Here is a 26,393-nt window from a genome sequence, read left to right as displayed (position 1 = left end):
AAAATGAAAAGGGCTGGGGATGCAGTTCAGTTGTAGAGTGTCCCTGGGATAATTCCCAGTACCAAAACAAAAAATAAAATAAAACTAATTCATCTTGGTAAGCTATGGTGCAGTTTGAGACCTCAGAGAGAAAAGGAATTATGTCATTGTGTAACTGACACCCAAGTTCAAAGACCTGTGTCACTGCTGATCAGGAGAGCGATAAACCAAGGGCATTCCAATGATGTAAACAGAAGAATTATATAGTATGCATGTGTGTTCCATGCTGAGAGCCACATAAGCAAATGTTCTAAAGCATGGGCTGATAGGATGTAGCTTCTTGTTTACAAGGGCAACTTTATGTAACAAGTTCCAAGGTAGCCAGCAGAGATGGCTAAACAACCTAAACAATTCAGGACAGGTGAGTGATTTTATATATAAAATACATATAGTAGCTCTTCACAGGGTTGCTAGACAACAATCTGAAAATCACCTAAAAAAATATAAGGAATACTTTGAAGTGTAAAATATTACTTTTTCTGCTCATCTCTCTGGAGTCTCTGATTTCTCTTTCATCAGACAAACATTCTCTGACTGCAAGGTGAGAACAAGGATGCTACTGCCATACTCCTGTCTTAAAACCATGCTAAATCAATTTAACACTTGATACTGTGTCACATGCAGTGAGCAGCTACCCATAATTATGGTAACGGGTAAAAGGATTATAGGGCACAATGTCATGAAACAACAGTTCTCTCCACAGAAACAGATATATAAATTTATATTCTGAGTTATTTCACATGAAAGGTTACACCTCTTTTGGTCACTGGCAAAGCATTTGATTACTCATGAAATGAATTTCAAATGTGGCTTCACTGTCTCTAAAATCTTAATAATTTTTTAAACTAACATACAGTCAGTTCAGTTTTTCAGAGGAAAGCCCTCAAGATAAAGGAAAACATGTCTACACAAAGACCTGTATGCACATTTTTTTAATATCCCCATTCCCTGTATCCAAATCCTTACAGCAGTTAAATCATAATCAAAATCTGGAAACAATTAAATATCCATCACCTGACAAATGGATAAACAAATTGTAGTACAGATTGAGCATTCCTTATCCAAAGGGCCTGGGATCAGAACTGTTTCAGATTTTTCACATTCTATTCATAAAGTAATATATGTTCAAGGTAAAGAACCTAGCAAACACAGAAAGATAAAAAACTACCTGTAAATTTACTTTCCAGTTAAACTCCATTGTCAAGGGGTTTTGTGTCCTTTCAGTCATTCAGAACAGACAGTAAATAATTCAATTTTAAAATAAGTTTGTAATATCTATTTTGACTCAAATGCTTTAATTTTCTTCAGTGGCTTCATTATAGGGAGCGGGGAGAAAGTGGGTATAACTACAAAGTGGTAACATGAAAGACCTTCATAATTATTCTGCATTTTGATTTTTTAACAAATAATGTGTTCAACAGATACCCCTCTTCCCACCACAACCACTAAGAATTGTGTCTTTTTTTTTGGAGTGTGGAGTGGAATACTGGGGATTGAACCTAGGGAGTACTTAACCAAGGAGTCATATCCCCAATCCTTTTTTAAAATTTGAGACAGGGTCTCACTATGTTGCTAAAAGCCTCATTAAGTTGCTGAGGCTGGTTTTGAAATTGTGATCCTTCTGCCTCAGCTTCCACGTTGCTGGGATTACAGGTGTGTGTCACCATACCTGGTTTGAGTACTGTGTGTTAAACAACATCATATGTCTTAATCCTCATATCATAGATAGCTATGATATCTACATAGAGTTATGTCAAAATGGCACATATATTGCTGTATACTTAAAGAACAGATATGTAACAGACACAAACAAAGGAGGCTTCCTGGTTCAAGATTCTGGGCCCTTATCCCCATTCCCATTCGCTCCTCTAAGCACTGAGATACACTATTCAGTAGTGAAAAATGTTTACAAATGGAAAATTCTGAGAATTGCTGTTTTTCTAACATTGTGTTCTGAGATTCATCCATATACTGAACATAGTTGTAGTTAATTCATTTTCGCTACTGAACAATATTCTATCAGTTTAGAATATCACAGTTTCTTTACCCTTAATGGGCCTTTAAGTTCTTTTCACATTTGTTATTATAAGTAGTATGCTACAACTATACAGAACATGTTCCCTGGCACACAAATACAGAAGTATTTATGCAGGGTAGAGGTTGCCCCACTTTTACGGCAAAGGGCCAGATGATAAAAATTTTAGGTTTTGGTGCCCATGGTGGAGCATGCCTGCAATTCCAGGAATGTGGGAGGCTGAGGCAGGAGGATCACAAGTTTGAGGCCAGTAGCAAGGCCCTAAGCAGTTTAGTGAGACCCTTCTTCAAAATAAAAAATAAAAAAGGCCCAGGATGTGGTTAAATGGTTAAGTGGGTTAAGTGCCCCCTGAATTCAATCCATGGAATGAAAAAAAAAATTAGGTTTTGTGTTTTGTGGGTCAATCTCTGTTGCAAACACTAAACTCTGGTTCTACTGTGAATGCTTCCATAAATGAATGTGACAATATTCAACAATTTATTTATAGACACTGAAATGTGAATCATATAATTTTCATATTACAAAATACATATAAAATGTTACTCTATTTTTAAGCACTTAAAAATGTTAAAAACTATTCTTAATTCATGAGTCATCACAATGACCCCTGATCTAGATTATATGCCTGGAGTATGAGGTCAGAAGGTATGGGTATTTTCAATAAGATTAGATAACATCAATTTGTTTTCCCAGGTGGTCGAAACAAACTACCTAAGAATTCTGGTAGATGTATTCAATCCTTGGCCAGACTTACTGTTGTCAGATTTTTGTTTTTGACAATACTGGTGAGTGTGTAGTTGGTATATTAATGTAGTTTTAATGTGCATTTCCCCATCATCTGAAATTACTGGTCATTCCATTTCTTCTCTGATGTGCCTATTGAAGTCTGGTTTACTATTCTATTAGATGAGTAGTTTTATGTCTTCTTAGTTTGTGAAAATCTTAACACAATGTTATATCAGTTTTATCTCCTTCAAGAATCTTTTCTTAGTTTAGAGAGAAACACCAACCCAAGAAAACTGGCAGGAAAAGACACATTCAGATAGAGAAATTTTCAAACAAGTTTTATCAGTAGGCAGTATAAGTTAAGTTTCAAGTCAGTTTTTTCTACAGTTGTTTTGTTTCTGACTCTCCTTTACCTAAAATCTTTTCATGGTTTCCCACTGTCCTTTAATCAATGTTTCCCACTCTCCTGTTTTTTCTAAAGAACACTGGTACTGCAGGACCCATACTTGAGTGAGTCTTCACTAAAGAAATTCCATCATTGTCAAGTAAGTTGGGGAAATGTTATACACTTATATTTGCCCTAGAAGATTCATATTGCATACTACTAGTACTAAAGGGTCTGTGAAGTTGTAAAAATTAAAAAAAAAAGAAAAGAAAAGAAAAGAAAAAAGAAAAAGAAAAGCCAGGAACAGTGGCTCATTCCTATAATCCCAGTGGCTCAGGAGGCTGAGGCAGGAGGATCCCAAGTTCAAAGCCAGCCGCAGCAACGGGAAGACACTAAGCAATGGGAAGACACTAAGCAAAATTCAAAAATAAATAAATAAAATTCAAAATAAATAAAATTCAAAAATAGGCTAGAGATGTGGCTCAGTGGTTGAGTGCCCCTGAGTTCAATCCCCGGTACCAAAAATTTTTTTTAAAAACGGGAAATCTATTTTTAAACTCACAACGCTTCACTTTCAAGCATGGAACTTTCTCCATGTACTCTGTATTTATTGTATAACTTGAAACAGAGTTCTAATAGCAAGAGAGTAGTAAAAATTTGCTCCAAATCCTAAAATTAGGCAATTTTTAAAATTACAGACTGTTTGTTTTTGTGAAACTGATATTTTTGTGAATCTGCAAATTCTATTAAAAAGGGGAGGGGAATTCCCCACTGTGTTTAAAAGTCAACCACAAAGCAGATCTTCATGAAGATTAATTTTGTAATATATTTACTTAACTTTTAAGTTCATATTTCTCTATTCTTGTTTAACATAAGTGTATATACATATAAATCAAATATTTGGGGACAAAAATGTTGGAAATATAAAAGTCCATTATATAAATCCCTAAAAAGAGAAGAATCTACATACAAACTTCCCCTGAGAGAAATGAAATTTATCAACTATTTCTACTATCTCTCTCTCTCTCTCTCCTTTTTTTTTTTTTTTTTGGGGGGGGGTCCTAAACATTGAACCCAGAGGCATTTGAATACTGAGCTACATCCCAAAAGCTTTATTTTATTTTGAGACAGGGCCCTCACTAAGTTGCTGAGGCTGGCCTCAAACTTGTGATTCTCTTGCCTCAGCCTCCCAAGTTTCTGGGATTCCAGGCATGCACCATTATGCCCGGTTTGCTTTTTTAAGTTTAGAATATCATGCTCCAAAGAATATATCTAGCATCAAATACTTCATTATTTCATGTAGGATACCATGAAAAAAGAATTAAACACAGTAATCTTTAGGGCAAATCTGAACCCTGGTGATAACCCTAACCAAACTCTGAGAACTAAACCTTAGAATGTTCATAGCTACTGGTTAATGATCTTATTCTTCTATATGTTCCAGGCAATGGTCAGGTTGTAATAGACTGTTAGCACGATTGAAAGTAATCGTCAAGATTTGTGACGTGTACCTGGTATCTGTCTAGGGTTTCAAGGTTCAGTTACCAGAGATAATCATACAGCAGAATAAACATACCTGTGCAACCAGCTCCATATAAGACTGTAACACTTGGGGCCAAGGCTACAGATATCTTGTAGGTGTCTCTCTCATTCACAGCCAGAAAAAGCATGTCCATGTGCTTCTCAAAAGGAAGACCTGGAAGCCAGGGTCTGACTTCTCTTATATTCCCCTATACATCTTTTCTCTGCTGTTTTGTACTGTAATCTTTGCTATAATAAATGTAAGCCTTCAGTGCAAATTTATAATGAGCTGTGTGAGACTTTCCAGCAAATCAGTGGCAACTGGAACCACTAAAAACAGATATCATTTTAAAATGTGATTTGCCACCATATCTATTTCTCTATTTGTATTATTTCTATTATAATTATAATCCCTTTAAATGAATAAATCAATGAACAGGGGAAATTTTAACATAGGAGGCCCGAAATTGCTAAAGACTTAATTGGCAAGGTTGCCCTCGGCTGGCACATGGGAACCTGAATGGTAAAACAGTTTTCTACACTGATATAAAATTTCCCCTAAATGGTTTTTGTTTTTTTAAGTTCATGTCTTTTATTAACTCATACACATTACTTGTCTTCTGGTTTGTTCAAACAGGAAGTCAGACAACACTTGCCACAATAATGTCTATCAAAGTGGCTGGCCGTGAAAACTCCAGCACCACATTTATCTGAAGGGCACTACCAGAGAAGGAGACTAATTTTGCCATTTTCATCCACCTTATATTTCAGGACAGCCAACTTAACCTTTCTCTCATGCCTATTCTTCTTGGGAGTGATATAAGACTTCTTCCTTTTCTTAGCACCACCATGAAGCCTCAGCACAAGATGAAGGGTGAACTCCTTCTGAATATTGTAGTCAGAAAAAGTACATCCATCTTACCAGCAAAGATCAGCCTTTGCTGATCAGGAGGGATTCCTTCCTTATCCTGGATCTTGATTTTTACATTTTCTATAGTGTCCGAGGGTTCAACCTTGAGCGTGAAAGTCTTTCCCTGCAAGGGTTTTTATGAAAATCTCATCACGGTCCCACCACAGATGGCAATCAGAAAGCTCCCTAAATGTTAAGTGTGGATCACTGTGCCTAACTGTACAAACAGTATGATTTATGCCAAATATCTGCTTTCCTTCTGGGAATCTAGAATTTTTGTATGTGCTAAACAGAAGGTGCCTACATGAGCAGCCCCAATAAAAACCTTGGGCACTGAATCTCTAATAAGTTTTCCTGGTAGACAACATTTCACATGTGTTGTGTCAATTCACTGTTGGAGGAATTAAGCATATCCTGTGTTACTCCACAGGTAGGGTTTCTTGGAAGACTGCACCTAGTTTCTTCCTCATTTCATTCTTGCACTTTTCCCCTTGCTTTGTAACCTTTTGCTGTAATAAATCTTAGCTGATAGTATGACTATGTGATGAAGTCTGTGAGTCCTTCTAGCCAATCACTGAACATAGGGGTGGTCTCAGGAACCCACAACACAATCATCACATTAAAACAGAAGTAAGTGTGAATTTTTATGAGACAAAATACTGAAGTTCAAATGTAAACTCAAATTACAGTTCCAACACTTACACATGAAACTAGCTAAGTTAATTTACAAAAACCTGAGCTTCTTTATTCCTTAAATGAAAAAAGCATACCCACTTCATAGTACCATCACAGTAAATTAAATGAGGGAATGTACAATACACTATACTATACACACAATAAATACTAAATGGTATATCTGGAGGTACTTTCTTAGATGAAACGATCGAAATCTTTTACATGTATACTGACACAATGAAAATTCAAATGGTCATTTGGGGTGCCACAAAAAGAAGCTAAGAGACAATTTTTGACTTTGTATCTTCAAATGCTGGCTTTATGAATTATTTCCAGATCACATGACAGGATTACTAGGTAAGCTTGACCAAGTGAAACTCTTATATAAAAATTAACTTTTGATTTCTAAGCCTGCTCTTCATTTAATCTTCATATTGCTCTCTAATGAGAAATGAAATGTCTCTCAAATTATTAAACTAGGATTTTAGTATAAGCCCTTCTCTTACATGTATGAGGCATAACGTTCAACTAATGTAAGTTCAAAACATAACCAGGTTTTCAAATCTAGAAAGCTGTAAGATCAAACCTAAATGTAAAAAGAAGCACAACTCTGAAGTCATTCACTCCAGTCTCTCAACTTACCCCAAAGCGGTTTTTCAAATGAATTCATATTCCAAATCCACGTGTCCCACATTTCCTGTTGAAAAATAAATTTCCTAAAATGAGTAGATTTCAGAGTAATTTTCTGTTCCCCCAAAGTTCATATGTTAGAAATTTAATTCCCAAATTCATATGCTGATGGCATTTGGAAATAGGGTCTTTGGGAGGTAATCAGGGTTATATGAGGTCACGAGGTAGGTGTACCCATGATTAGTGACTTAAAAGAAAACAAATTGACCTAAGGTGAAATGTTCCCTTGCTCTCACCATTTGATGCCCCCTCCACCATGTTAGACATAGCACTAGAAGGTCTTTATCAGGTGCTAACATTTTGATATTGGACTTCCCAGCCTCTAAAACTATAAGAATTAAATTTCTTTTATTTGTGAATTATCCAGTCTCAGGTATTCTATTGTAGCAACACAAAAGAGACTAAGACAGTCCTTTCCCTCAAACAATTTGATATGGGAGATAACAGGGCAAGCTTATGAGGCATTTTATAATTATTATTGTTGTTGTATTTTTGCAAAAGTTTCCAAAAGCATAAGGGGCTACATTGTACAAAAGAGACAAACTGGTGGGAACAAAGACTAGAGAATTGGTCTGGGTCAGAAAAATCCAACAAGGAATTTCAGGTGGACAAACAGAGCGAAAATAGGAAATGTCTGAGGAATAACAAACAGAAAAATTAGTAGATATAGTTGAAAGGATATATTCACAACAGAGGAATTCTTGGCTATTTTGCTAAAGTATTTGAATGGCCAGAGTAAGTCATTAATTTCTTCCCCTATTTTTATTTCTTTTGAACACAAATGCCAGATCATTACAACTGAACAATCTGTCGTGATTTGAAAAAATATGTATCATTCCCTCAACCATGAACTTAAACATTAAGAAATATACTGTCACCATCATTAACAATGCAAGAACCTGGGGATTATGAGGAGCAGCTTCTGGGAAGTAAAGGTTCCAGCAGGAAATTCCTTCAGACCAGAGGCCCATTCTAATTTCTGGTCACAGAGTCCCCAAACTCTCCAACATTTTGTGGTTTTTACCACAATACCAATCTTAGCCTCAAGTGCCATCATGTTGGCCTATTTCCCTCAGATTATCCTCTCCTCTTTACTATCCTCTGTGCAAGCAGTCTTTATTCTCTGTCTCTAAGATCTGGCTTCACTTCAATGAAACTGCTTGTTGATCAAGTCATTCCAACATCCCACCAAGAACAGATGCTTTTCTAGCCTCATTCCACTTGATGTCTCAGTCATTTTAAATTACTCTGGGAATAGGTAGATTATAAATAAACCTCTTCTTCTCAAGGGTTCCAGGATCATTCCTTTTCTGACCATGCTTCAATCTTCTTTACTGGTTCTTCCCCCTCTGTCCTGAGTCTATGCTCAAGGCCCTTGATATACACTACATCTTTCTGGAGAAATTCATTAGTTGCACAGTTTTATCCACCATGTGCTGATAGCTCTCATATCTCTTATTTTCTTCCTGGGGTTTCTGGTTAGACTGCAAGCTTCTCCAGCAAGGGAACTGTGTTTTTTATATTTGAACTCTAAAAATGTTATGAGCTATCTGAAGACAACAGAAACTTATCTACAAAAGAGCAATTCCTCTCCAATGTTAGTGTTTATCCTTTCCTAATACTTCACTTTCCACTATAGCATCAACCACTAATATATTTTATAATACATTATTAGTTAGCTTGTGAGCTCCACAATCGAAAGAACTTTGTTGTGTTCAATCCAATATATTCCTCTAACATCTAGTGTAGTGCTTTGCATAAGGTAGAAGAGTTTAACATTTATTATATAAATATCAGAAAACAACTCATATGAGAAAGACTAAAGGTAAAAGAAATAAAAACATTTAAAGTTGTTTACATACAGAATAGATATTTACTTAATGTTAAGACTTTTTACTCAAATATCACAGTGAAAATTAAAAGATAACAACTATGTAAAACAATGTTAAATGTAAAAATCAAAATTAAAAAGGGAATAAGAAAACCAACCAATTGAAAATAAGTAAAAGAATTTAAAACCACAAATATAGAAAGCACAAAATGAAATAGCAGGAGAAAAATTCAATAAAAAGATGTGCCCATTAAAAGATAATTGTCAAGGGCTGAAAGTGTGGCTCAGTGACACTGCATGTGCTTAGCACGTATGAGTACTTAGGTTCAATCCCTACCACCGGGCAGTGGGGGGAAATAAGATAAACTATCAGATTGGATATTTTAAATTAATTTATTAATAAAAGTTATGTTACTTATGAGACACACACCAAAAACAAGGATTCCAATTAAGTTAAAAGTGAAAGCATGGAAGACTTTCACTCAGAAAACTGGACTAGCTTATACTGGACTAACCCACGCATAAACAGTAAATTATGATCTCTGGCCAAAACATAAAACTATTTTCAGGCTCCGGAGAGCATACAAAAGGCAGAAACTAGGGAGAAGTCAACATCTGAAAGAGAAAAACATATACTAGGTGAGATATGCTTTTATACAGCTGCTTGCCTGAAGACAGATACCAACCCACACTGCAGAGTAGGTAAAACTCAAGAAACTGCAATTACATTAACTGGAGGCACTCAAGGATGAGGTTCAAGCTAGCACAATAATTGTAAAGTGAGGAGGAAAACCTAGAAAATGGAACCTCCAAAGTATGTAGTAAATTCTACCACAAATCCTTAGCTGAGCCATGAACTATATAACACAAGGCAAACTTCTATTGCAAAAGCAATAGTTAGATGGTTAAAATAACTGAGCAAATTTACACCTGTTGCCCAATTTAGGGATCAGTTTAGAGTTAAAGTCTAGCCAGTTAATTATCTGCTAGAACAACAAAGAATCAATACTCTAGGAGAAAACTGAATTGAAGGTCAGAAAAAGTATTATCCACAATACCCAGCATACAATAAAAGATTGCTACACATGAAAACAAACAGGAAAATGTGACCCATCATGAAGGAAAAGAAGCATTCAAAAGGTAGGGAACATAAAATGACCCAGATGATGGAATCTGTTGAAGATTACAAGGTAGCTATCATAGCTGAACATGATGGTACATGCCTATAATCCCAGGAGGCTGAGACAGAAGGATTAGGCATTCAAAGCCAGCCTCAGCAAAAGCAAGGCCCTAAGCAACTCAGTGAGACCCTGTCTCTAAACAAAATAAAAAATAAGGCTGGTGATGTGTCTCAGAGATTGAATGCCCCTGAGTTCAATCCTGGTACCACCACCACCCCCACAAAAAAGAAAAAAGAAAAAAAGTACTAATCATACTATCATACATAAGTTTAGAAAGTTAATAAATGAAGAGAAATCTCTCATCTGACAAAACTATACAAAAGAACCATGGAAAACACAAAAGTACAAAGTCTGAAATGCAGTTTGCTTAATGGTTTTAACAGCAGATCAGAGACAACAAACTATAAAATCAATTAACTTAAACATAGATCAAAAGAAACTACCCAATCTGAAAATATGAAAGAAAATTTTTTAATAAACAGAACCTCAATGAGCTATAATACAACATAAATTTAACTTGTGAAATTGGGAGTCCCAAAAGGATAGTATAAAGTGAACCCTAAAGAAGATAAATATAAGAAAGTAATGAATCCTATAATTAGACATCATATTTAAACTGTTAAAAATCAAAGATAAAGAAAAAATCTTGAAAGCAGCCAGAGGGACATGACATTTTATATATGGGGGGAAATGGCTGACTTTTCTTCGTGAAACAAGACATATTCATGTAAAGAAATGCCAAGACAACTTATCTCTGCCTTGCACTGTAAGAAATGTTAAAGGTTCTTCAAGTAGAAAGGGAATGACTCCAGAGGAGGCTGTAAGAATAAATGAATGAATAACATAAAAAATATATAAATATACAACTAAATTAAAAGGTCTACTTACTTTCCCTTTTTAATTTCTTTTTTCTTTCTTTTTTTTTTTTTTTGCGGTGCTGGGGATCAAACCCAGGGCCTTGTGCTTGCAAGGCAAGCACTCTACCGACTGAGCTATCTCCCTAGCCCCCTAATTTCTAAAAGACATATAACTGGTAAAAACAAAAATTATAGCTTTGCATGATATAATTTATTAACATGAAGATGTAACATATGACAAAATTAGAGCAAAGGGGAGAAGTGGGGGAAGTTCAACTACACAGTTGAACGGGATTTACATATTATGTAATACAGTACTACGCATTACCCATTAATGATATTTAAAGCTTAAAAAAAAAAAAAAAAAAACAGAAAAACTCCTCCTGGGAAATTAAAATAGGAAAGCTCTTTGTTAACCTGACGAAGGATACCTGCCCTTTGCCCAAATCTACCATTAAAAAAATAGAAAATATTTACTGATAAAGTGTTGGAAACATTACCTTAAAAGTTAGGAAAAAGACAAAGATGCTTTCTATCACTTTCTTCTGTCTACAGTGTATTAGAGCTCCTATCCAGCACAGTAAAACAAACAAACAAAATAAAGAAACAAAAGATTTAAGAATTAGTAAGAAGAAAACAAAATACAAAAATAAAAAAAAGAAGAAAGAAAGAAAAAAAAACAGATAAAAAAAATCCAAGGGAAAAAAGACTATTAGAATTTACAAGATCAACATACAAAATTTAACTGAATTATTTGGTACAAACTAAAATAATACATACAATTGGAATGTGTACTTCAGTAAAGCGATAAATTCTCTATGTACTTAAAGTTTCCAATCAAAAATGTCAACATACTTCTTTACAGAACTTTAAAAGTAGATTCTAAAACCACATGGAAAATGGCCAAGAAAGTCATTAAAATTTTGAACAAGGTGAGAGAACGCAAACATATCGAGCAATGATAAAAAGTCAGTGTGATACACGAGACTGAATAACAGACCAACAAAACAGAACAGAGCCCACAATCTGACCCATATGAATATGTGAACTTGATATATGACATAAATGGAACTACAAATCAGTGTGAAAAGGATAGGCTCTTCGAAAAATATTCATCCATGTGTAAAAATAAAATTCTTACTTTATACCATACCAAAAAAAAAATCAGTTCCATGCGAATTAAAAATTTAAGAATATATGTCTCTCCAAAACTTTAAAATATTGACCTATAGTTCCCTGTAACTGGGTAGAAAAGAATTTCTTAAATAGCAATAAAAGAGAAGAATAATTTCTACTACACAAAAATAATATTTTTAATACAACCAAAGACAGTTAAAAGTGGCCAAAGATATGAAGAAAATGTCCACAAAAAAAATAATCAACAAAAGATTAGTGTCAGAATGTATTCAAAACTTCTCTAAAATTAAAACAAAAAACAAACAAGAATGCACACAACTGAAAATGGCCAACAGGTATGAAAGGGCAAGCTATAGACAATAAAAAAACAGAAATAGCCAATGACATATATAAAAATATGTTCAACCAGGCATAGTGGTGCAGGTATCCCAGTGATTCAGGAGATTGACACAGGAGGATTGCAAGTTCAAAGCCAAGCCTCAGCAACTTAGCAAGCAAGACGCTGGCTCAAAATTAAAAAAATAAATAAAAGGGCTAGGGATGTAGCTCAATGGGTAAGTATCCTTGGGTTCAATCCCAGGTAAAGGGGGTAGGGGTGTTTTCAACCTCAGTAGTATTAGGAAAATGAATTTAACATCATCAGATTAATAAAAACACAAATATTAGTAGGGAATAAAGAAACGGAACACTCATACATTACTGTTCCAAGTGTAGTTTGGCACTGCCACTTTGAAGGGTGATTAGCAAAGCTGAACAAAGTACCACCCTATCGCTCAGTAATTCTACTTCTAGATTCATACCCTGAAGAAACTCTTCCATGTGAGTATAAGTAGACATGATTGCACCTTTGTTTACAATGACAATAAATAAATAAATATGAACTGTTACAGAATACTAAATGTACATCATGAAGAAAATGATAAATGAACTTTATTATTACGGAGCACTACAGAGTGATTAAAATGAATAAGCTAGAACTACATCAATATGAGTAAACAACACTGAATGAGGAAAAAAAAGTAACTTGCAGGATACGTACAGCCTATTCCATTTATATTATAGTTTTAAAACAAGACATACTGCTTATGGGCACAAATATAAATTGTAAAAATAGAATAAGGCATGTTAGTGGTTATTGTTGAGGAAGAGAATGGCTTAAAATATATTAAAACTTTTTATAGAAAACATCTACATTATGGCAGACTGCTACTTGTTCACTTATTATCTACTTTCTTGTCCTTTCTTAGCAATCAAACTGTTATTACTAAAAGTAGCAATCTATATCTCCTGCCCTGCCTTGCAGATTAGGGTGGCCACTAAGATAAAATCAGAAGTCATTGGGTAGGGCTCTGGGAAAGATATTTAAAGGAGACAGACTTCACTGGAAGATGGGCCCTTTTGCCCTTACTCCTTCCTTCAAACTGCTCTCTGGAATGTGAACACAATGGATGAAGCTGCAAGGACCTTCTGGACAATTATGTGATAACCATAAGAGGGAAAGTCACAAGCTAAAGAAAGATAAAAGAAGCTGGTCCTTGACAATCACACAGTTACCATATGGAGAGTGGGGGGATGGGGACTTTAGTTTGTTTTAAAGCACCTTTCAGTGGGGAAAGAAGGAAAGCTGAGATCTTTCAGATGCAACCAAACCCAATCCTAACTGACACAGGATGAAATAAGGCAGTATGTTAAGATAAGACAGAGGAGAAGACGACACATGACTCATTCCTTATCTTCAACTAACTGGGCTTTTCTGTAGGTTTTTATCCCTTATTTTAAAAAACTGACTTCTCAGATTTTGAACAGCAATTCTCAAACGTTACCCAAAACGTCCACTAGTCAGCATATCAAACTAAGAGCAAAGACAACACATATATATACTCTGAGGTGGTCAACCAGAGTGGATAAAGAATTCACTAAGAACTCGCCAACTACACTGTAGAGAGAAATGCTGCCACTGCCAGTTTGGATAACGAACAAGACTGTAAGATCCCACAGTCTCTTGGCACTGGACTGGGGATGAAAAAGACCAAAAACAATGTGCAGACTAAATGGAAATCTGTTGTCACTCCTTTTCCCCTATTTTTCCTTCTCCATGCACTTCCCAGAGCTCAGTCCCATACTTTTCTTCCTCAACAGGATCACTGAGAAGGGAAAAAATTATCAAAGGACAGTGGTTCCCTTAGATGAAATTTTGGTTGTCTTTCACAATCATAAACATGAAACTTCCTCTAAACTAATTCCATCACTGTGAGGGATACAGTCGCTCTCAGGTCCTTCGGAGCAAAGCCTCCTGGTCCTGCCTGGTCACCGTGGCACTCAGGCCCTCACCCCTTGCCACCTCCAGTGGGGAAGTGCCGCGATGTGGTGGAGACTCCCCGCGTGCCAGCTGGCCCTGGGAAGGTCCTGTTGTCCCGCAAGTTTGTCCCACCTGGGCCCATGCCTGCCATGGCTTCCCGCCAAGCCAGCGGGAGGACGAAAAGGCAGGTGGGCTCCTTCACCAGCAGCTTGCGCTCGGCCTTCCCAGGTAGCTCGGCCTCCCGTCCCTGCCCCGGGCCAGGTGGCGGGGCGCTGGTGGTCCCTGCCGCTTCCCTCCAGGGGCAGCCCTCGCCCTGCTGCGGGCCGCTGGACCAGGCGTCCCAGGCCCCGCCCCGCCGGCCAGCTCCCCTGTCAGTGAGGCACAAGTGCGTTTCTTCTCATCAGAGGGAGAAGTATCTTGCGTTGGCTGCTGACTCAAAAAGCATACTTTTTAATAAATATAAAATAACGTTTCAGTTTTCACAGTTTTCCTCTAACAGCATTGCATATAATGCTATGCCAATGAATGAGAAAGTTCAGAGAATAGTTACATTTAACTGTAATTTTCAGTTCTGTATTTTACTGTGCTGTTAATTGTAGTGCTGCCCTATACACTTAAGTGTTTTATTCTTAAAACAAACCAAAAAAAAAAAAAAAAAAAGGCACAGAAGTCTTAAAAGAGATGAAACCTTCACCTGATATAGCAAAGTTTATGGTTTCATTATAAAGAATCCTAATCTTGAGGGAGAGTTATAAAAAGGGAGGAGGAAAAGAAAAATACTAAAAACCAGGTATTTTACTCTTCCTAAGCAGAACTTTTTCATAAAAACCAAATGTAATGTGTGAGCCTTGTGTCACTTCTGAATCTATAAACCTACTTAAACAGACACTTTAGGGACCACTGGGGAAATCTGATAAGGGATTAGATATTAGATACTACTAAGGAATTACTCTTATTTTATTAAGAATAACAGAATTGTGCTGAGCTTGGGGGCACATGCCTATAATTCCAGCAACTCAGAAGGCTGAGGCAGGAGATCACAAATTCAAGGTCAGCCTCAGCAACTCAGCAAGACCCTCAGGAATTTAGTAAGAACCCTGCTGCAAAATTAGAATTTAAATGAGCTGAGGATGTAGTCCAGTGGTAAAGCTCCCCTGGGTTCAACATGCAGTACCAAAAAATTAAAATAAATAAATAAATAAAATAATAAATAATGGCTTTGTAGTCCTATTTTTAAATGTTCTCATGTTGGGGCTGGGGAGGTGGCCCAGTAGTACAGCACTTGCCTAATATGTGAAGCCTTGAGTTTAATACCCAGCACTGGGTGGGGGAGTTTCACTTTAAAAGATTCATACTGAAGAATATTAGAATAAAATGACTACCACTTTAAAATACTTGCTCTTGGGCTAGGGGAGAGGAGAAGAGATTGAGGGGTGAAGTACAAAGGGGTAAAATCTTGGTCTCTGTTGAATCTGGAGGATGGTTCCTCCAGGTTTAAGAAAGTTTACTATACCCTCCACATTTATGTATGTTAGAATTTTCTAAAACACAAAGTTAAAGATATAACTTACATGTGTTTCAAATAGCTAAAAGCTAAATTAAGATTACCAATGGATTTAATATCCTACTTTGACAGGCCAAGTATTACAAACACTAGTTTTCCATAAACTCAGGGCATGCACATATTTACTCACTTAACTTCGTTTTACAGACCCTGGGAGAACAAAGATAAGTTAGACAACATCGCTGTTCTTAGGAAGGACAGGGTAAAAATGAATTCTACATGTTTTAATAGAAGGGTATGGAGAATAGCAGCAAGACAGAAGATGGAAGGGGAAACTGTCTGAATGGCTACAATGTGCCATAGGTATTACATTTACATATCACTGCTATTCAAATGGAAGTGAAATTACTCAGGAAGTTTTGTTTGTTTTCATACCAGACCTCATCCCAGCATAATAAAATCAGAATATATGGATACAGGGTTCTTCCATGAATAATTATTCATTAGAGAATTTCACCCTAACAACAACCCTTCAAAATGGGTTTTATCTTCGTTTTCAAGCTGAGAAAGCTGTACAGTCAGAAGTTTTAGGGGTGATTAGAACACTGACATTTACAGAACTGGACGGTCTTAGAGGTCAGAGGAGACTCTGGAGACTGGTGTCTAAAACAAAAGGACAAGCCGGGGTGGTGGTGTACAACTGTAATCCCAGTGGCTCGGGAGGCTGAGGCAGCATGATCTCGAGTTCAAAATCAGCCTCAGCAATAGCAAGGTGCTAAACAACTCAGTGAGACCCTGTCTCTAAATAAAATACAAAATAAGGCTAGGGATGTGGCTTAGTGGTTGAATGCTCCTGATTTCAATTCCTGGTACCCAAAAACATAACATAACATAACATAACATAACATAAAATATAAAATTAAAAAAACAGAACAGAGTTCTGAGACAGGAGTCATGGACAATGCTAAAGAGAAAGATTAAGTGACAACAGAAACTTGTTTTAGCCAGGTATTCAGCAAGCAACAGTGAGTTTGGTGATTTAAGTGCACCCCTAAAAACATCAGAGGGGTTTACAAACTGTGGTAAATAAAGAAAATTAAACATTACTCAAGACTTTAGGGTGAGGATATTTGAGGACTGAGGACTAGTCACATATTACCTATACACGACACAAATCTGGATAAAAAAGTAATCTGCAATTCCCAAAGCAATAAAGAATATCTTTTTAAAAACAGGATGTAAGTTAAAGGAAGACAATTAAAATATAACAATCACTGAGTACTTATTATATACTAAGCACTTTAACTGGTACCATATTACATAATCCTTTCAACAACCTAATGAGGTAGGTCTTCCACGCTCACCATCTTACAGACATGAAATAACACTTTGACATAGAACGTTCCCCATGCCACACCTGGCTCTGCTGGCTTTGTACATCTGTCCATGCCCACCATGGTCAACATCTGGAAGCTGATAGGAAGATGGCACCTGGTGGTCAGCAAAGATGGATGAATATACATGAAGCAAGTAGGAGTGGGACTAATATTGTGAAAAATGTATGTGATGCATAAACCAGATTCTATCATCATTTGTGATGGCAAAAATCTCACTATAAAGATTGAGAGCTCTTTGAAAACAACAGTTTTCTTGTACCCTGGGAGAGAAGTTAGAAGAAAATACAGCTGATAGAATGCCTGCAAATTTACAGATGGTGTATGGTTTTAACACCAGGAGTGGGATAGGAAGGAAAATACAACAAGAAAATTGAAAGATGGAAAATTGCTTGCGTCCCACCTTATGCACAAGTGGCACCAGTACTCACATCAACGAAAAAGTAGAACAAAAATTCCATTATCACTTTAGGAATTAGTGGTAAGAACAAACAAGCTCAGTTCAATGAGCAAATCTCCATACTCTTTTTTTTCCCATTACTGTGTTCAATTATCCTTATCATAAATACTTTACAAGCAACTATTTCAGAGTTGCTTTTGCATTTTTTGGTTTGCATTTGTGCTAAAAACAAAACCAAAAAACTCCATAAAAAAATAAATAAAAACCTAACACTTTAAAAAATTTTTAAGCACAGTGGTGCACACCTGTAATCCCAGAGATTAGGAAGGCTAAGGTTGGAGGATCACAAGTTCAAGATCAGTCTCAGCAACTTAGCAAGGCTCTAAGAAACTTAATGAGACCCTGTCTCAAAATAAAAAATAAAAAGGGCTGGGGATGTGGCTCAGTGATAAACCCAGAGGGGTTCAAGCCCTAGTACCCCTGCCCCCGCTCCCAAAAAATAGGTAATTTGACCAAAGTCACAGAATATAAATGTCAAGGTCAGAATTCAAAATTAGTCAAGTCCCAGTATCCATGGTAAAAAACTCATAAATCTGTACCCTTTATATTGATTGTTCCCTTCTGGAATTTACATAAATGAAATCATACTACAATTTATCTTCTGCTTCCTTTTTAATCCAACATGTTTTTCAGACTCATTCATAATGATGCAGTAATAGTTCATTAACTACCACATTGCAAAGCAAGGGTTGGCAAACTATTTTTGTAAAAACAATTTTTGTGGGAATACAGTCACACCCATTCATTTATATATGGCTTATGACTGCTTTTGCACTATAATGACAAAGATGAATAATTCTGAAAGAGAAAACTTTTGGCCTGCAAAGCAAAAAATATTTACTATCTGGTCCTTTAAGGAAAATTTGCTGACAATTGCCATAGAGGTACATGGATAATGCATGTCAAACTTTCACAATTTTGTCAATATAGTTTTTTAATTTCTAATTTAATTAATAAATGTTTAGTGGCTATTCAATTTTTCTTCTATGAAATGGCTCTTGCTTATTTAGATTTTCACATCTATATACATGAGTACCAACAAATACACTGTATATTGTAAGATCCTTTCTTATGTGTTAGAAATTTCTTCTACTGCATACTTGGTTTTTTTTTTGGTTTTGTTTTAGAGGTAGTGAGGTTTGAACCCAGGGGCACTCTATCACTAAGTGACATCCCTAGCCCTTTTTAAATTTTCATCTCAAGATTTAGTCTCATTAAGTTGCCTGGACTAGTTTTGGATTTGTGAGGGAGTAAGGCCAGGGCCCTTGCACATGCTATGCAAGTTCTCTACCTCTCAGCTAAACCTTTACACTCTACACTAAGTCTTAAAATCTGGTAGGACAAGTGCCTGCTTCAGGAATAAACAGATTTTAGAATTAACTTGTCAAGTTCCACAAAAACAAATAAAATCATATCCTGCAGGGTTTTTTAAAAAATATCAATGAATTTGTACATTAATGTCAGGTTAACTAATATATTTTCAATAAACAGTCGGTCTCTATGAACATACATTTAAGTCCCTACATACACTTAAGTCTTTTTTAATGTCCTTCAATATATTTTTACAACTTTTATGATTTAAAGATCTTGCCCTCCCTGCATAGTTTGATCCTGAACATCACCAAAATGCCCATACATTAAAGGCTTGTCAGTTCCCTGTGGGCTGAAGATGAACCTTTAAGAGATGGAGCCTAGTTGGAGGAAGTTATATCGCTGGGGCTGGGAGGGCAGGGGGGTCCTTCAAGGGGATATAGAACCCAGGTCCCTTCCTGTCTTTTTTTCTTTTTCCAGCAGAGCTTTGAGATAAACAGGTCTCTTTTGCCATGTGCTCCCACCATGATGTACTATGCCACCATAGGCCCAAAGCAACAAGGCCAAGCAACCATGAAATGAAACCTTTGAAACTGAGAGCCAAAACGAAACTTTCTTCCTTTTAAGATATATCTCACCAGGCACGGTGGTGCACACCTGTGATCCTAGTGCTCGGGAGGCTGACACAGGAGGACCACAAGTTCAAAATCAGCCTTGGTAATTTAGCGAGGGCCTAAGAAACTTAGCGAGACCCTATCTCAAAATAAAATATAAAAAGGAATAGGAATGTGAATCATAGGTCAAGAGTTCCTGAGTTCAATCCCTGGTAAACCGCCCCCCATATATATATATATATATATATATATATATATTTTTTTTTTTTTTTTTTTTTTTAATCTCAGTTACTTTTTTTTTTTTTTTTTTTTTTTTTTTTGCGGTGCTGGGGATTTGAACCCAGGGCCTTGTGCTTGCAAGGCAAGCACTCTACCAACTGAGTTATATCCCCAGCCCTCAGTTACTTTTTATAGTGGCAAAAAACTAACAAATTCCCCTTTAAAACAGTTATTCCTAGGTAGCTCTTTAATTATTGTGAAATGATGAGAATTTTACTATTTTACTATTTCAAGCTTAGGTTAAGCAATTTACTGAACTATTATAAATCCAAAAAATTTATTTGTGGCCTCCTGAGTTTTTTATGATGATATTCATATTGACTCTAGAGAATGTTCACTTGGTCATTTCTTAAATAAAGCCTTATAATATTTTCTTGCATTACTGCACTATCTCGTATTTCCGGTGGAGATATAATGTAATGCTAGAGAGATAAAATATAATGGACATCTTTATATTGTATTATTGCTCTTATTTAAAGGAATACTATTAATCAAGTATATCTGCAGTAGGTTTCTCATAGATAGCCTTAATCAAGTCACAGAATTTCCTTTATATTCTATCTGTAATGAGTTTTTACCATAAAAGATTGTTGAATTTTAATAAATTCCTTTTCTGCATTTTTTTTTTAAACTTTCAAGTGTTCATGTGGATAATTACATTAATAGACTTTGAAATGTTGAATCAAGCTTGCCTTCCTGGAAAGAACTTTTTTTCCAATATGTAGTAGTTCTTTATATACTGCTGAATGCAGCTTGCCTATCTATTTTTGATAGCCTTTTGGTTCCTTAAACACATATTTTTACCCTTTATACACATTAAATATTTTATATTCTGAATCTGACAACTAGAATATCTGCATTTTTGAAAACCTGGTTATACGGTTTTCTTGATCTGCTCATTAACTCACTGTGACTTATTTGAAGTGTTTTTTGTTTTTTACTTTTTTCATCATGAGCTCACATTCCTAGAAACTTTGCCTGTATTATTTCTGAGACCTGTGTTCCTATATTTCTCCAGAGAGGAACTGATTTGATTCTCAGTCCTAACAACCTGAGACCACTTTTCATTAAATTCTTGGCTTGGGATGGTTGTTGCTATTTTCTGCTTGCTTGTTGTTTTTTGTTTTACCATTCGGGTAGTAGGAACTCTACCCCAAAATCCAGTTAGAACAAACTTGTAGTTATAATTTCTCAGGGAAGACTATTTTACCCTCTCAGTGAAAAACAAGCTTAGACAGACAACTTTCCTTTTCCTATCCCACACTTCTCCCTGAACTGTGGGATGGGTTTTCTATTTTTTCCTAGTTTTACCCACTGACTCCTTTCACAGCGTTTCAGCTTTACACAAAGGTCGCTAGATATTACTTCTTACCTTGCTGGATAACCCATGGTTACCTGAAAAATTCAAATCTCTAGCCTTCCAGAGATCCACAAAATCCCTGGTATAGCAGCTAGTATGACTATTACATAACCCCTCTGGATTCAAGGTTTGTTGTTTTTCAACTCTGTTAAGGTTTGGATTTGAGATATATCCCGAAAGCTCCAGTTACTACAAAAATATTCAGAGGTGAAATGATTAATCATGAAAGCAGTAACCTAATCAACTCATCCCATTTTTTAATAAATACGCAGGTGGGGCATGGCTGGAGGAGATGGGTAATGAGGGTGGGGGGTGAAGGAGAGGGGGCACTGCCTTGAAAGGCAGCATCTTCCCTGTGGTCCTTCCTCCTCCTCCCTGCTTCCTGACACCGCAATAAGTTAAGCAAGCTTTCCTCAAATAGGTCCTTGCCCCATCTTGGGCCCAGAGCAATGGAGTCATCCTTCTATAGACTGAGACCTCTAAAACCATGAAACCCAAATAAACTTTTCTTCCTCTAAGTTATTTTTGGTCACAGCAAAGCACAGGCCAACTAAAACAGTCTCTGGAGAGTTGCCTTATTTGTATGTAAACTCAACAATGGATTTAAAATATTTTGAGTATTTGGTCCAGTATTATTGTTTTACAATGAAGGGCCTTCTTTTTTTTTTTTTTCCCCCTATTTGAATGTCTAGTCTGCCACACCGCCATAAAAAGAAACCTTTCTTCTACAAGCTACAATAACTGGTCAGCTGAGTATTTTTCCCCAGAAGAAATGTACCTCTACTACTTAAAACCAAAAGAAAGCTGATTAACAAGTACGTGCCAAACACTGTTCTAGGCACTTAGCACATAACAGTAAACTAAACAAAAATTAATGCAAAGTGCCTATGTGGGAGGAGAACAGACAGCAAACAAAAAACATAAGTAAACTGGGTTATATTAGAGAAAGTATAGTGGAAAGAAATTAAAAAATCAAGTGTCTGGGTAATTAAAGGATCAAGAATGTATGGAGTTGGGATTGGGGGAGTAACTTGGTGGTAAGAACTTGTCCCGCATGTATCAGGCCCTGGGTTTGATCTCCAGCACGCCCACACCCCACACACAAAGTTGTGGCATAGTGGTTGCAATCCTACAAAGTAGCTATTACTAAAACATTTCATACTTCCCTACAACATACCACCAAATAATTTTTATTAAGCACAAAATTATAAGGAACTGAGCATTTTCCTTTTCTTTCAGTGTGAGGTAGCAAGGAGGACAGCCTACAGATATTTTATTACTACATGACTCCACCTACTTCAAAGAAACTGGGGCACACTTTAATATTAATACTTAGAGATGGTGCTCAAAAACTTGTGATACTCCCTAATCAAAAAACTTAAAATAAGTGAAATTTTAAAATAAACATGAAAAAAATAACAGGATCAAAGTCAGTACTTGATGTTCACTGAGAGAATGGTTTAACAAGCAAAACTATCTTTCACAAACACTTCTAAAGATAATTAATATTTAACTATTCCAGTCAGTCAATTCTTTTGAATGTTATACCTAACCTAAAAGGCAACTTGTCCAATTATCTGATTCTTTTATGGAGGTATACCCTATTAACTCATTAAGATGGATTTTTCTTCTCTTTATAAAACTGATACAAAGCTAATAAATCACACCTTAAAAAACTAAACTCCAAAACCAAGATAGTACTTTGTAGACTTCTAATTAATTTTATTGTTTTTCTCTTCATCTTTCAAATTTCTGTTCTTAAAATGTAGCAAATAAAACTAAAGCTCACATTTTAAATAAACATTGTAATATAAATACAACAAATTATCTCTCTTTTTAATGATATGAATGATAGTGAGAGTAATGAGACCACTTTATGTTGTCTGTCAGATAAAACTCCCAAAAGGACAGGGCCTACAAAACTTAGAGATAGGATTTATTTATAAAAACAACAACTTTATAGGAAAGTTTTGCTGTGATCCCCTTTTCAAAGCAAAAAACAATTGTAATCATTTCATGCACAAAGAAAAAAGCCCAAGTTGAGAATGTTTCCCAAGGCAGACAAATACAGTATTTTAACAAAGCAACTAAAATCAGTTAATAATAATGGCATTTAAAGCACTTCCAAGCTCTAGTCTTGCTCTTGTCAGTTGCCATTCTCCCTCAATGTCCAGACCATGACAATTCCTCCTATATTTGGCCAATATATTTAGTCTTCCCAATTCCCAAAATTCAGCTTCCTATAACTCCTGACTTTTACATATTATCAGGTATACAAAGGGAACAAACTTTTAAAAATCTACATTAGATATTTTAAATGTTTCTATAAAGTTGTTGTAAATCACAGTAAAATTTTCTTACTGACTTACACAAAATTGGAAAATAAAACCCAGAAACAATTTTTTTTTTTTTTTTTGTGAAAGCAAACTAATGATTACATACTTACAGGAAAATGGCCTTGATAACATACTAATACTTATATTTCAATGCTTATAATGTTAGTAATAAGCTAAGATATATATTAACAGGCCATTAAATAAACACTATAAAATATGGTACCAAGTATAAAATCCCCAAAGTATGTTCAAGTGTCTCTCTTGTTCTACCACAATATCCCCACCCTGGAGATATCAATCCCTTGGCCAATTTAGTAGCTTAGCCAAGGAATGAGAATGAAAGGAAAAGGCACAACTCCAGAAACCTCCCCCTCCTCTCTCAATCCCAGCACAAATGCACTTTAACCCATATGGTTCCACTCTGTCTCTGTACAATGAAAATGAGTACAAAATATTATTTGAAAATGTACTCCTGCTACTAAAAAGTCTAAAAACCACCTCTAGCAACAATTCTTAAAGTGAAGTACAGGGATCTTCCCCACATTCTAGGGATCATCAAGATCACTTCTGCAAAGTCAAAACAATTTTCATACTATATTAAGTTATTTGCCATTTTCCTCTCATTCTCTAAGTAAATAGCCAAGTTCCCAGGTCTACATGACATGCAGCATCAAAAGACTGAATACATAAAAAGATTATGGGAATTCAGCTATAAGAAAGTCAGATACTAAGTTTTTGTTTGCCAAGTAATTTTTCATAAAAATAAATACACGGGGGCTGGGGAGATAGCTCACTCGGTAGAGTGCTTGCCTTGCAAGCACAAGGCCCTGGGTTCGATCCCTAGCACCCAAAAAAAAAAAAAAAGAAAAGAAAAAGAAATACACTAAGATATAATCAGATTATTTTTGTTTTTGTCCTTTTTTTTTTTTTTTTTTTTTTTTTGGCAGTACTGGGAGTTGAACCCAGGGTCTGGTGTGTAATAGACAAGCAGCTCTACCACAGAGCTGTATCCCCAGCTCTCAACTTACTACTTTAAATGAACTACTTAAAATTTTCTATTTTTATCTTTAATATAGTAAATATCAACATTTATTCCCCATAAAACAAACTCTTTGGAGACCTTAATCATTTTTAAAAAGCAAAATGGTCTAGAGGACAATAAGAAGCACCAATCTATAGAACAAAACCAAAATCACAGTAAAAAAAAAAAAATTCTGCACTTACATTCATTCATTCCACAACATATATTAAATGCCTTCTTTAACTAGGTTCTAGGTCCTGGGGATACAGCAATAAATAGGACAGACGAAGTTCTACTCTCATCAAACTGTAGTCAAGTGTTTCAGAAATAAACAATAAAAAAGTGACAGCTAATAAGAAACTCTATGAATAAAAGAAAGTTGGCATGTTTGCAAGTGACTATGTTACCATATTATACTAGCTGTTTATACTGCAATTTCCTTAACCCACAATGTTCTTAATTTTCACAAGCTCTGAATAGTTTATTTACTCATACACTTTTCTAGTAGTTCTCTTGAATTGCTTACCCAGTTATTGAACTGAGCCTACAGTGAATACATTCTTTTCTTCATTCTCCTTCCTGTGGGTCTTTCAAGATTGGTTAGAACTCTCAGAATTTGCAGGAAAATAAAGAAATTTAAACCTACACCAATAAATAAAACAGTAGGCCCACAAAGATGATTTATTTATTCTGGTGCTGAGGACTGAACCCACAGTTTCATTCTCTACCACTGAGTTATATCCCTAGCTCCTATGACAGAGAATTTTTTTAAAAAACAAAACTTGTTGGAAGGAACACAACATTGGGTATGCCAAAATAACTATCAGAAGGTAAACATTCACATTTTAAAGTGCTTTAACTATGCATCATGTTTAAGCAGCTACCTACTTCAACTTATATCTATCAGCAGTCATAATGTTAAGTTTAAAGCTATCAGCATAGTTTTAAGTTTAAAGTGATTTTGAAAAACAGAAAAACTATTGATTCTCTATATTATTCTCTATATTATTAAAATCTTTTTGACCTCTGGATTGCTGCTGTACTGTCATTTCTCCATTACTTGCAGAGCATGCATGAGGCCCTGAGATCCATCCTCAGCAACCCGCAACACACACACATAAAAAGACACACTCATTAACTATCCTCAAACTTAATGGTGACATCCAGAGATCAAGTGACTCAATTCCACCTCTAAAAAAGTACCTGTTATGTTCCTGCACACAAGTCATCTGGACTAGTTCATTAGCCTCATTTCTTTCTTATAGTCTTTTACTAAAGTAACTTTCTTGTACATTCGAGCTTAATTTTCATCATGTCAATCAATACACTCATCAAAATCCTTCAAAAGAGACTCTTGCCTTCCTACTATCTATACTCTTCTGTTTAGCATTCAAAGCCCCTCTCAGTCCTGCCCAAGCCATCCTAGCAAGGCAGTCTAGTTTGTTAGTTAAGACAATAAACTCTGGAGCCAGAATGCCATGTTAGACAGACAGGGAAACAGGCACAGATCCTTGTTTGGCCACTTAACTTCACCATGCCATTTAATTTTATTACAAACATCAAATGAATAAATACAAGTAGAGTGCTTTGAATAGTGTGTGGCATGTGGTCAATGCTATCTATGTTGTGTTTTGCAGTCCCATCTCCAATTATCAACAGACAGTATTCTGGTCTGTCTGAACCAATTCACTGTTGCCTTAATACTCTTAGAACTTTCCCTTCTTGAGGCAAGAGTCCACCTGACAAACTGATGGGGTTGCATTTCCTTCTCTAACTTAAAAGCATTCCCAGTCTAAAGTTTCTGTCACAAAAGGTCCTTTCTCTATAC

The 26,393-nt window shown here is 35.9% G+C and overlaps 1 protein-coding gene and 1 pseudogene across 1 annotated transcript in view; both read right to left on the bottom strand.

Moving 5' to 3' along the window:
- Galnt1 (polypeptide N-acetylgalactosaminyltransferase 1) overlaps positions 1 to 26,393 on the bottom strand; it is a 126,239-nt gene that overhangs the window by 90,732 nt on the left and 9,114 nt on the right. Inside the window, exon 2 of the mRNA XM_047526397.1 lies at positions 6,934 to 6,988. The gene's annotated coding sequence lies outside the window, so the exon portion shown is untranslated. The remainder of the gene's footprint in view (positions 1 to 6,933; positions 6,989 to 26,393) is intronic.
- Positions 5,316 to 8,038, bottom strand: LOC124965373 (ubiquitin-40S ribosomal protein S27a-like; annotated as a pseudogene).

This window comes from Sciurus carolinensis, chromosome 15 (assembly GCF_902686445.1).
Source record: "Sciurus carolinensis chromosome 15, mSciCar1.2, whole genome shotgun sequence".
Classification (NCBI taxonomy): Eukaryota; Metazoa; Chordata; class Mammalia; order Rodentia; family Sciuridae; genus Sciurus; species Sciurus carolinensis.
Note: the sequence above shows the minus strand (reverse complement) of the source record. Positions and strands in the feature narration are given on the sequence as shown.